Raw genomic sequence first — 13,416 nt, forward strand, 5'->3', positions numbered from 1 at the left:
CCTCACGCAACTCACTTACTTTTGTGGCAGTTCATTCATTCAACAAACACTGGGTCGAGTAGCTAAGAGGAGATGGGGACCCAGTGCACAGGTTGCAGTACTGGCCTTAGGAGCACAGAGTTTGTCCTTCATAGCAGTGGGAAAACAGTGCACAGGCATCAGTGCAGGAGAGTGGTTAGATGTGGTGCTGGGAGTGTGCAGAGGTTCTCTACCAATCGCTTCTATGTTCTTGATGCAATAAGAAGTTACCATGAGCTGAGACTAAGGGGGTGGTTGATTGAAGGCAATTATGCCTGTGTCAGAGGACAGATGGTTAAAGTTGTGCCATAAAAGATAACTGAATTAACAAGTAAAGGCCATCATGTCTCCTTGCAAGGCAGCCTGATAAGCCGTCTTAGCAAACCAAGGAAGTATAAGGCCAAGCTGGGGGTGTGGGGAGAGCCCCTACTGAGCAGCTCACTTACTTTTGTGGCAGTGCATTCACTCAACAAACACTGGCTAAGAGCCAGCACTAGGCCAGGAGGGGAGCTGTGATTATGGACAAGACAGGTCACTCACTCTTGGAGTGTATAACCTATGGACATGTATTTTTCTGTAAGAATAAATCTCATTTTTATAATTGAAGTAACTGAGGGGAAAGCGATATTCTCAAGTATCTGGTGGGAGTAGGTGGAGGGAAGGAAAGTTGAGAGAACTGAAGGAAGATTTGCAAGGGATGGGAGGCATAATTCTTACGACTTGGAATAGGTACAAACATTCCTCCTTAGGCTCAACTCTACTTTTTCTTAAGTTATGCAGAGCTCGGTGCTACGTGCTCTGTTACCAAGTGACTGTGCAGCCTTTGACAAGTCCCTTAATGTGCAAAGTACATCCTGGATGAGGTGCTCTCTGAGGCCCCAGCCCACAGTGCCATGATTTTGCCATGGGATCTACTTTTCCAGTATGAGCAAAAACTGGAGAAGTTGGTTTTTCAAATTGCTGTAAAGAAAATCCATCCCAAATATGAACTGTTTTTTTAAACCTCTTAAGTCATCCTGTCCCTTTCCTCTTTTATGAGTCCAAGTAAATCCAAGAAGGTCATCATTAAATAAACCCCAATTGTAAAAGACATGCTAATACTTAGTGTGCTTGGCCGCCTCTGCTCTTTAGCTGGCAGTAATAAAACCATGGATCCCAGCAGAATTCCGTCCCAAATCATTTTCTGCAATTATTGTTTTGGCTCCTTTCTTTCATTATTGCAAACAGAATCACATCGAGCTCACACACTTTCAAAATGACTATTTGTTTCCCTATACTACAGAAAGTTGTATGGAATTTTCTATCCAAGAGCTGCTGTTGTTTTCCCAGGGCACATTTATATCTCAAAGCTACATTACTAATGCTTGCTGCATGCTATGATTTTCATTTGCTTCTTTTAATGCCCTTACTTAATGAATTTTTTAAATATACAGTTTTTACTGTAACTTTTTTCCACCTTTCTTCCCCCAGCCTTATACAGTTGATTATTTCTTTATTCCACTGCAAACAAAGCAGTACTTAGCAATAATTAATTCTAGGCAACCACATCAAAGAAGCCATATTACCATCTCCCCTTAAGAGCTAATTACTAAATAGTTGGTAAAGGCATAATAATATTTTTGTGTTATTGTTCTGGTTTTACAGATGTTTTTATTTTCCCACATACCCTTGTGTGGTTCAATTATATTTATCACAGTGCTGAAAATTAAGTGATTCTAAGTTCCTTCTGCTATTGGATGGAATTGGTATATGATTGCACAAACCATTCTACACGATGTCCCAAAAGTCTCCATACATAGGGAAAATGGGAAATTGTAGCTAAATGTACCTTTATTTATAAAATTTTCATTATAACATCTTACAAAATTTTTCCTTTGTAGTCTCCATACAAGGAAAAATTTTGTAATGAATATTTTAGCTACAATTTCCCATTTTCCCTATGTATGGTGACTTTTGGGACACCCCATATATTTTGCAAGCTAGGATAAATCCTCAAATGCTTTTCTTCATGACCTTAGGGTCCATCTATCCTTAAAACGTATGAGTTTTTCATATATCTTTGTATGGATTAGGATCCTATGTTGCAAATAACTCAAAATAGCTTAAACAATAAAGAAAAATATTGGTTTATATAACAGAAAATCCAGAGGTAGTTGAACTCAGGTAATGCCTGATCCAGCAAAAAAATAAATATCTTGTAGGAGAAAAATATCATAGAAAGTATCAGAACATTCATTAATAAAAATATTAGGTTAGGTTTTAAGATTTTATAATTTTTGTTATATTTGTCAGCTGCTGAGGATGGATGTGTGTTCACATTTGTGCATTTTAATTGGTTTCAGGTTTTGCGTGTGCCTCTGCTTTCATGTTATGATCTTCTAAAAATATTTTCAACATTATTTTTTTTTTAAATTGGCAAGTAAAGCTGCATTTATTTATCACATATAACACATTGTTTCGAGATATGTACACATTGTAGAATGGCTAAATTGAGCTAATTGACATATGCATTACTTCTATACATATTTGTCAGTTTTTAAAAATTTATAATACAGGCCGGGGACGGTGGCTCACGCCTGTAATCCTAGCACTCTGGGAAGCTGAGGCAGGTGGATCGCTCAAAGGTCTGTAGTTTGAAACTAGCCTGAGCAAGAGTGAGACCCCGTCTCTACTAAAAATAGAAAGAAATTAATTGGCCAACTAAAAATTAGCCGGGCATGGTTGGCACATGCCTGTAGTCCCAGCTACTTGGGAGGCTGGGGCAGGAGGATCGCTTGAGCCCAGGAGTTTGAGGTTGCTGTGAGCTAGGCTGATGCCATGGTACTCTAGCCTGGGCAACAGTGAGACTCTGTCTCAAAAAAAAGATTGTAATACAGTATAATTTCTTTTCTTATTCTAAATAATTTTGTAATTTTTAATCTTCTAAAGTGGTTTCCCCAAATTGTGTAAATCTTATGTCTCACAAAACCTGGATCTGTCTGCTAAAGTGAGGAGACAGAGGGAAATATTTTATGAAAATAAGGGAGAAAGGACATCTAACGGCAAAAACAAGACAAGACCACTAAAATTTTAAACCTGTTCTCAGCTTTCTTTGCTTTGAATTCTGCCTATATAAGTCTGATAAATATTTTTATTGGTAATGAAACAATTTAAAGGCAGGGATTATATGTTAAACTTCTCTGGTTGTGCCCCCAGTGATATGCAAAGTAACATCTATGGAAAAACATGCTAATTTAGCAATACTTCTTTTCAGGACTGTGATTCCAAATAGATCATCCAGTTGTCCCCAGTATATGAGGGAGGACTGGTTCCAGGACCACTTCCCCCTTATACCAACATCCATGCATACTCCAGTCCCACGGTTGGAACCCCCCTTCCCATATAAATACTCAGCCCTCAGTATTCACAGATTTTGTATCCCCCAATACTGTATTTTCAATCTGCATTTGGTTGGAAACAAATCCACATATAAGTGGACCTGTGCAGTTTAGACCTGTGTTATTCATGAGTCAACTGTACTTTCTTTTTACTTGAACACACCTGAGAGTTTCATGGAGGAGTCCAAATTCCATGGAGGAGTTACATCATAAAATTCAAAAGACCCTATAAGGACATATTATTACAACAATAGCAAAACATGTTTATAGAACAAGACAATGACCTAAGTCTTGGCCATTGACCCACTTATTTCAAATAATTATCTATTTACTATGTATCTAGTATTTGCTGAAATAAAACTTTAACTACAATAACAATTTCGGGAGAGTCCATGGTGGTGGGGGTGTGAAAGGTCAAAGGCTTCTTCAAATCAGTCCAGAATGTTAAAATGTCATATTTTGGGGGTAAAAAATATTTCTAGTTTCCTTCAGCTACATGAAGCCTCTTTTATAATAGCATTAACATCATTCATGAGGGAAGCACCCTCATGATCTAAAAGACCTCTTAAATGCCCCAGTTCTTCATACTATCACATGGGCCATTAAGTTTCAACACATGAATTTTGGAGGGGACACATTCAAACTATAGTACCAGCTACAGAGCCTGTTTGGCATGGTCACTTATCCAAGTACGGTGACCTTCCACTACATCATCCTCATTCCTTCTTCTCTGGAGCACCTGTTACAGGGTATGACGCTAGGTGCTGGGGATGCCAAATTGAGAAGATGAGACTCCTATCCTCTGGAGTCTGGCTGCTGCTAGAGATGAGTCAGCTCCCTGCTGGAAAGAGAGTTGGAGGCAAGAGGATGAAGGGTACCGGGCAGTGGGGATCAGGGCAACTTTCCTGGGAGAGGCACAGCACTGAAGCTAAACTAGAAATGACGAGTAAGTCCTTGTTAGAAAGAAAGGGAGGGCCAGCACTGTCAGGAGAAAATACTTTATCCTTAAGCAGGACATTTAGGGTGCCATGTCAGTTGTCTGTAGCAGACTGGCAGACAAAAACTTTTGAGCATAGGGGACTTTCAGCTCATTTTGGATAACATCATTTGTCATTGCCCCATTCAGATCTGTGCCACTTTGTCAGGGTCATAGGCTCCTTCTAAATTGCTGCTCTGCCATCCCCTATGTGGTCTTTATTCGAGGGATTGCATTATGAAAGAAGATTGAAGCTGGCAGACACATAGCAGGGCATGCCATAACTTCTTTAGTTGTTTTATACTTGGATTTCCTACCCACATTATGGAGTGGGAGAGTGGAATCCCTACTCCAGTCAAAAGTAGGCTGTCAAAAGAGTCAGTAACACACCCAAGTTTCAGAGGTGAAACACAAGAGCAAATTTAAATCATTGCTCTAAAAAGAAAAAATTCCATTATGGCTACTACTTGGGCTGAGGGCTCCCTGGAGCAGGGACAGGTTACTTCCAGATGGTTTCAATGCATTATATTCTGCAACTTTCTGCTTCACACCCCAGCCCCTTAAGAAACACTTAACACTTAAGAAACACTTCACACTCCAGCCCCTTCTTCTTTGGAAGAAGAACTAGGAAAATCTCTTTTGCCTTCCTCAGACCTGTCCTTATTTTTTGGCTACTTTGGTCATAGTCATTGTGACAGGCAGCTGCCTCTGAGGTGTCATTGTTCTCCTTCAGCTCACTCACAGACCTGTAAACACACATTCACACAGACACACACATACACACATCTTGCACCTCTTTCCTGATGCTGGTGAAATACACCTTCTGCTGCATTCTTTACATTTCTAACGCCATGTTGTATCATTCAAGATTCCCAGCCAAAAATTTTATCCATTTCATGCTTTTATAAAGAGAGCAACAGCAGTTATTCCAAATCTTTTGCACATTCCGCAAATTTCCTGTTTCTTTTCTTTTTTGTTCCTAGTGTAGTAAGAGGGAGAATATTTTATTCACTGAATCTTCCTTAACATGCTACACTTGTTCAGGAACCAATATTTTTAAAGCTGTTCCAGGTAGAGCCCTTAGCAGGTGTGTAAGTGAAACGCACCAGATAAAGATAAAGACTGTGATAAAGACCAGATAAAGACTGTGCTGTCCAGCATGAGAAACTTGCGTCAGTTCTGAAAGATAGCGTGAGCGCAGGTGGGGAGAGAAGACTGAAGGAGGAGGAAAGAGAGGAGCCACAGAGGCCAGACCACCATCATCTCAGTCGCCCAGGCTTCTAACCTCAGGGACTCCTCACCTCCTCACATTTCCTTGTCCTCCCCAGGCAGTAAGTTGCCAAAGCCTGACTTTCTTCTTTTCCACCACTTGAGTGAATCCCCTTGGTGCCGTGTCTACTATCACCTCTCTAACCTAGATCCTGAACACCCACCTCCCAGCTGAACTTTCTACCATCAACTTCTCCCTCTCCTCCACCCTCTGCCACACCCCCATTATCAAACCAATCTTCCTACAACAAACTTTGTTTATCACTCTGGACAAAGCCTTCCGTGGCTCCCCAGGGCCCATTAACTAAAGCTCAGCAGTCTTGGCTTAGGATTCAAGCCTCCATGCATTGTGGCTTCAACTTATCCTTCCTGGCCTATCTTCATAGCAGTAGCTTTTATCGAGCACTTCTTACAAGCCAGGTACTCTATTAAAAGCTTCTTAATGTAATTTGTGCATTTAGTATCCCCTTCCGGGAAGGCGCATCCTCCCCCGACTTTCTGTTGGGCTGTTCTTGATGACCATGTGACGGAGGCCAGCCAATCAGAGTATTCCATGCCCCTAGCCAATCAGAGCGCTCTGCTCTCTCCCACCCCACCCCTACCCTCAGCTTTCCTGAGGAAAACGCCTACAAGTGAGAGAGTGAGTTTCTCTCCTTCGGAGTTTGAAATCTACACAGAGAGGCCGAGAGGAGAGGACATGGAGAATGCGGGAGAAAAGGAGACCTGATGACATTGTCCCTCTGGATCCCACCGCTCATGCACTAGCTCCGCCTCTGGACTTCCCCACAGTGAGTCAAGATCGTCCATTTCTTCCCTCAGTTTGTTTGAGTTAAGTCTTCTGTTTCTTGCAGCTGAAATGGTGGACTCTTACTGTCATCGTTTTGATGGGGAAGTGACACCTGAGAGATGAGCGACCTGCCCAAGGTCTTGCAGTTTTTAAGTGGCGGTGATGGAGCTGCATCCCACGGCGCCCAGGAGGACGTACCCCCAGTTCTTCCGGTGTGCCAGGCCCGGGGCTGAGCCGCACGCCGGCCCGCGGCTCATCCGCTGCCGCCTCTCACTGGCCCTGGGCTCTCCCACATCTGAATCTCTACCTGGAACACACTCCGTGCCCCGCCTCTGTCTGGCAGCATTTACTTACCTTTCGAATCTTGGATCCATGGCACATCCTTCTGGAAGCCTTCGATACCACACCCAGAAGCAAGTACTTCCTCCCTGGAGTTTTCAAGCCTTTGATGTGAACACCTGGCCAGGTGGCTGTCTTTGAGGGCTCATGGCACAGGCACTTGTAGGCATTTCTTAGGGAGGTTGGGGGACTGTTGGTTTGAAGTCACCAGATTTAGGTTCTGGTCATTTCATTGGCATATCTGCAAAACACCACACTTTTTGATAACAAATAGTGCCAGTTTCATGGTTATTAGCAATGGCTTTGAGGTAAGATGGCTGGGTTTGAATCTAGCTCTGCAACACACGAGCGTGGGTGATATTTGGCAGATTACTCATTTTTCTTATTCTAGTATGAGGATGAGAGCAGTATTGATCTTAGTTGAGAGAAGTAAATGAGATAATAAATGTTAAGGGTTCATCACAGTGTCTGGCACCGTATATATAATTATTATTATTTTAAGGTAGGGATTATATGTTAAGCCCATTAAATGAAAAACCAAATCTTACAAATATCCACTCCTTTAAACGCTCTTTCTAGTGTATAACAACTGACCAATTGCAGTTGATTGAGGAAGCTAAAGAGAGTTGGAAGCAGCAGGATAGAAGGGAGGGAGAGAGGTGAGAGTCAGAAAATAAACACCCTTTTTAAGAAAGGCTGTCACAAGAGCAGTGCAGGTATTTAGGGGAGCAGAAACCAGGATTAGCTTTGTTCCTTAGATGGCCCACACTTCATCCCTTACTTTGTCTTTTCTCAGTGGACACTAGATGAGATGGTAAATGATATGGGCTGCATCGTTCATTTAGGAATTGTTCAGCATTCTCAGCTCAATTCTCGTCCTGTAAGTGGACTTGAGGCCACAGTGGTGCTACAATGGTTGTGGTAGCAGCAGCTGCAGCCACTTCCCGACCCCCAGATTGAAACTATCGTTTGGATGACCTTATTGTGTTTCTAAAGGGCAAGCGTATTGTTGGCAGGCTCCTCTATGGTTGTGTGACCTTGACGCCAGTACTCATGTTGTGTCTCCTGACTTCTCCAGCAATATTGAAAGCATACAGTTCCCTTTCTTATATCTCTCTCTGCGTGAAATACCTAGAGGAGTTTCTGTTTCCAGCACTTAGCTCTGACAAATATACACGGTATATACAAACAAACATATTAAAATTAGTTTTAAAAATGTGAGTCCATTTAAAGTTTATTAAAAACCATATTTAGAAAATTATAGAGATATGGCAGTTATCATGAAGATGACCATTACTGGCTGGGTGCTGAAGTATGGGGATCACTGGTCTCATTTAATATTCATAACCAGGTAGGCACTATTATTAACTTCAAGAGAAAACTTAGAGAGGTTAAATGACTTGCACAGGGTCACATAGGTGGTAAGTGGTGAGTCTGACTCCACAGTTCACTCTTTTGAATTAGAGATGGGAGTCAGAACTTTATCAAACATCAAGTGGCACCTGTACTGAGACTGAAGGTTTAGTAGGGTTTAGCCAGTAAGGTGGGTGGGGTTTCGAGGTCGATGTAACAGCACGGGCAAAGGTGTGGTGGTGCCAGTGAGCACCATGCATCATGGGAACCGATGGAGCACTACAATTCTGGAGCAAGGGGGTTACATGGGAATGTGACTGGAGGCGATACCTGAGAAGTAAACAGGAATCCAGTCTTAGGATGCCTTAGTGGCCATGAAGAGGAGGTGAAACTTAATTCTGAAAGCCAAGGACCCATGGAAGGATTTTATCAATGGGGTGACCTATTTACACGGGAATTTAAAGAGGTTACTCTAGTGACCTGAAGCATGACCAGATGAATTTGTCCAGTAGAGAGTGGAGAGTAAGATCTAAGCTAACAAGAGAGGGGTGGCCTCGAGGGGCCTGTAGGTGTGTGATGAGAACTGAAACAGTCTACCTTGACATGGTTCACTGTCTACATGGACATAATTTTACTATTCCACTGTCTTCATTAACATGACTTTTCTTTTTTTTTTTTTTTTTTTTTTTTGAGACACAGTCTCGCTTTGTTGTCCAGGCTAGAGTGAGTGCCGTGGCATCAGCCTAGCTCACAGCAACCTCAATCTCCTGGGCTCAAGCAATCCTACTGCCTCAGCCTCCCGAGTAGCTGGGATTACAGGCATGTGCCACCATGCCCAGCTAATTTTTTTTGTATATATATTAGTTGGCCAATTAATTTCTTTCTATTTATAGTAGAGACGGGGTCTCGCTCTTGCTCAGGCTGGTTTCGAACTCCTGACCTCGAGCAATCCGCCCGCCTCGGCCTCCCAGAGTGCTAGGATTACAGGCGTGAGCCACCGCGCCCGGCCAACATGACTTTTCTATTCCAGGAAACCCTTGCCCAGGAATATAAAAGTTACAAATAGCTTGTGGTTCATTTCACGAACTTCTCAAACTCATTTAAATGAACATCAGACTGTTCAACTTTTCAATAAAGAGCGTGAAATAAGTTTACTCTCGAGGATTCTTTGAACCCCTCACTTCTAAATCCTCACCTTGCTCTGTCCTCCGATCCTAAACTCTTATATCAGGAGTCAAGTCCCTCCATTGAAAGACCTGCCTGAAACCAGATTCCCAAACCTCATCTGTCTTTGCCCTCCCCTCTCTGAGCACTATGAACACTCTGGCAAGGTGGTGCTCTCTCTTACTGCTATGAGGCTTGGCCTTGTCAAGTCGTTTTGCTGGTGATATTTCCTGGAATCTGGCTCTGGAGAATCTGCTCGATCAAGAGGAGGAGGTGGGGATGGTGTTGTGTGCCTGTAGTCCCAGCTACTTGGGAGGCTGAGGTGGGAGGATCACTTGAGCCCAGGAGTTCAAGTCCAGCATGGGCAACATAGTGAGACCCTGTCTCTAATAATAAAAAAAAAAAAAAAATGGAGGGAGAGACACAGAGAGAGAGAGTGCATAGAGGAAGAAGAGATAAATGAAGTCCAGGAATAAGAAATGCGAGAAACAACAACATTCAAAGGCAGTGGAGGAGCCAAGGTATTTTTCCCACAGAGAATCCAGTGTTAGCATACATTCCATCTAGATTCATAGGCCCTGGGAAGTAGGCCTTTGAGAGAGGGAGAGGAGGTAATTTGGAGCCAGGAGATTTCAGGTGGGAAGAGCACAGTGCTAGGTGAGGGTGGGGGTGGCAATTAGAAAGCAGCCCCAGCCTAGAGCATAGCGTGCAGAGGGCATGAGGTAGCTGGAATTGGTGAGCAGCATGGGAGGGGGAGTGGGAGGATGCTAAGACAAACTTTACCCTGGAATTTCCTTAAGCAGGTCCTGACTGGACTCTCTGGAGGAAGGACTTTGGTTTTGTAGCTATAGCAGACTGTCTGGATCATGGGGAAGACAAGGGGGAGCAAAGCCTGTGACAATGGCTGCTAGAATATTCTGGCAGGAACTTAGTGAGCTGCCATCCCTCCCTTCCCCCACCACACCAAATCCCCTTCCTGCTTTGTTGGTGATTTCTTAGCCATGGTGAGATCATCTGTTTCTAGTGCATTTACAACTAACCTTATAATCTGATATACACTTATCATATTATAAGTATACCTCTGGGTCACTCTTTGCCCATCAATGAACTTAGCCATGATGCTTGCTCTCTGTTGTCTTTCCACTTTGTGTATACCTTGTACGGACTTAGATGTGGTTCCAAGGACACTTTGAACAGAAAGGCCAGGCTGAGATGAAGGTTGTGGCTTAGAGACCACTGGGCCACAGGACGTCAGAATATTCACTCACATGCCAGGGATTCTAAGTCACCCAATTTGACAACTGTTCCTTCTAGATTTAGAAGGATGCACAGTGTTTTCTCTTAGGCCCTTTTTCTTCCCTCCCTATCCCCCTACCTCCCTTCTACTTACTGGCAGAAATGTATCTGCCCTGTATTTGTGTTAAGATGACCTTACTGTGTTTCTAAGGGGAAAGTGTGTTGTTGGCAGGCTTCTCTCTAGGAGATCTCAAGACTTGCTTGAGTGATTGGTAGGGTTCGAGCCAGGCCCTAGTCTTCTTCCATTCACTTGTGGAGAAACTGGTGCTCTTAAGAAATTGCTTATATCTTGTTTTATTATTCCCTATGCTTGGACTATGTCCAGCCACTCATTCAATACATATTTATAGATAATAGTGATAACAGACTATACATATATATGTATACATATATATATTCAGGCAGAAGAAAAATAAAAAGGGCAGCATGGTAAGGGGCCAGAGAGCAATGAGGATTGATATTTTAGGAGGAGCAGAGAAATCTTGTCAGAAGAGGCAACGGCCTGATTGAAGAGAGGAAATGAACCAAATGGCTCTCTGGGGCCACATTTTCAGGCAGAGAGAATAGCAAGTGTAAATGTCCAGAGACTGGGGTGTATTTGCTGTGTTTGAGCATAAGCAAGGAGGCCAGTGTGGTGAGAATAGAGAAGTAGTAGAGAAAGAGTGCTAGGGGGTGAGTCAGAGGAGCAGCCAGAGCCATGGAAGGATTTTGAATTTTATTCTAAGCATGATAGGAAGCTGCTGCGTAAGGGAGTGACTTGATCTGGGTTATATTTCTACAGAGCACTTCCCTGCTGTGTGGGGTGAGGGAGGCAGCAAGGAGAGCCGTTAGGAGACTGTTGCTAATTCAGTCAAGAGATGATAGTTGTTTGGGCAAGAAGCTTAGCAGTGGGGGTGAAGTATAATAGAATCAGGCTCTCTTGTACAGGAAGAGCAACTAGAATTCTCTGATGGAAAAAGATGTGGAGTGTGAAAGCAAAAGAGGAGTAAAAGAAGATACCAAGAGTTTTGGCCTAAGCAACTGGGTGACAGTGGTGCCATTTACTGAGATGAGAAGTGCTGGAGAGGAGGGTAGCTGTGGCAACAGGTGGCTTTTAGACATGTGATGGAGATATGGAGAGGGTGGTGGTATTAATGAGTCTATGGTGCTGGGGTGAGATCAGGTTGGACATATAAATCTGGGAGTCATCAGGGTATGTTTTGAAAGCCATAAAGCTATCTGTAAAGAGCCAGATAGTGTTTTAGACTTTGTGGGTCATACAGTCTGTCACAGCCAGTTAACTCTGCTATTGTAGCATGAAAGCAGCCCAGCGATAATATATGAATGAATGAATGATCATCACCATGTTCTAATAAAACTTAATTTATAAAAGCAGGTAGTGGGCCAAATTTGGCCCATAGGCTATAGTTTGCCAGATTTTGGACTAGGTGAGAAGAGAACTTAGAGTCCTGGGGCACTCCAACATTTAGAAATTGAGAGGAGGAGAAGGACTAAGAGACTGAGATGCAGCAAGCAGCAAGGGAAGAGGAAAATTAAGAGACTGGGGTGGCATGGAAGCCAAGGAAGACGTTTCAAGAAGGACAAATCAATATTATGGTGCCAGTAAACATTGTGAAAGACTTTGAAATGGATCCAAAAAAAAAAATTGCAGAGTGTTACCCTTCAGGGTTATATTCACATTTCATTCTCATTGAGCTATTTTATAACTTTGTAAGTTGTAGAAAATTGACAATAATGCAAATGATTCTTATCTATAGAGGTGAATTGTGTTCCATGGAATGCAATTGATTGCATTGGTGGAATTGGCAGGATACAGTTGCCTTATGGATAAACCACTACACTCATGCATTGCTTAATAACATGGATATGTTATGACAGATGCATCATTAAGTGATTTCATTGTTGTGTGGACATGATAGAGTGCATTTACACAAACCTAGACAGTATAGTCTACTACACAGGTTATAGTATAGCCTATTGTTATAGGTTATAGCCTAGGTTATAGTATAGCCTATTGTTCCTAGGCTACAAAGCTATATAGCATGTTACTGTACTGAATCCTATAGGCAATTGTATCACAATGGTAAGTTTTACGTATCTAAACACATCAAAATATAGAAAAGAGACAATGAAAATACAGTATAAAAGATAAAAAATGGTGCACCTACATAGGGCACTTACCATGAATGGAGCTTGTGGGACTGGAAATTGCTCTAGGTGAGTCAGTCAGTGAGTGGTGGGTGAATGTGAAAGCCTAGGACATTACTGTACTTTTCTATAGACTTTATAAACACTGCATATATAGGTTACACTAAATTTATATAAAAACATTCTTTTGGCCAGGCGTGGTGGCTCACACCTGTAATCCTAGCACTTTGGGAGGCCAAGGCAGGCAGATTGCTCGAGGTCAGGAGTTCGAAACCAGCCTGAGCAAGAGTGAGACCCCGTCTCTACTATAAATAGAAAGAAATTAATTGGCCAACTAGTATATATAGAAAAAATTAGCCGGGTATGGTGACGCATGCCTGTAGTCCCAGCTACTCGGGAGGCTGAGGCAGCAGGATTGCTTGAGCCCAGGAATTTGAGGTTGCTGTGAGGTAAGCAGACACCATAGCACTCACTCTAGCCTGGGCAACAAAGCGAGACTGTCTCAAAAAAAACAAAAAAACAAAACAAAACAAAATTCTTTCTTCAATAATAAATTAACCTCATCTTACTGTAACTTTTTTACTTTATAATGTTTTAACATTTTTAAAAACTTTATGACTCTTATAATAACACTTAGCTTAAAACCCACATTGTACAAAATATTTTCTTTCTTTGTATCCTTATAGAAT

This window comes from Microcebus murinus, chromosome 5, assembly GCF_040939455.1.
Source record: "Microcebus murinus isolate Inina chromosome 5, M.murinus_Inina_mat1.0, whole genome shotgun sequence".
In the NCBI taxonomy this organism is placed as follows: domain Eukaryota; kingdom Metazoa; phylum Chordata; class Mammalia; order Primates; family Cheirogaleidae; genus Microcebus; species Microcebus murinus.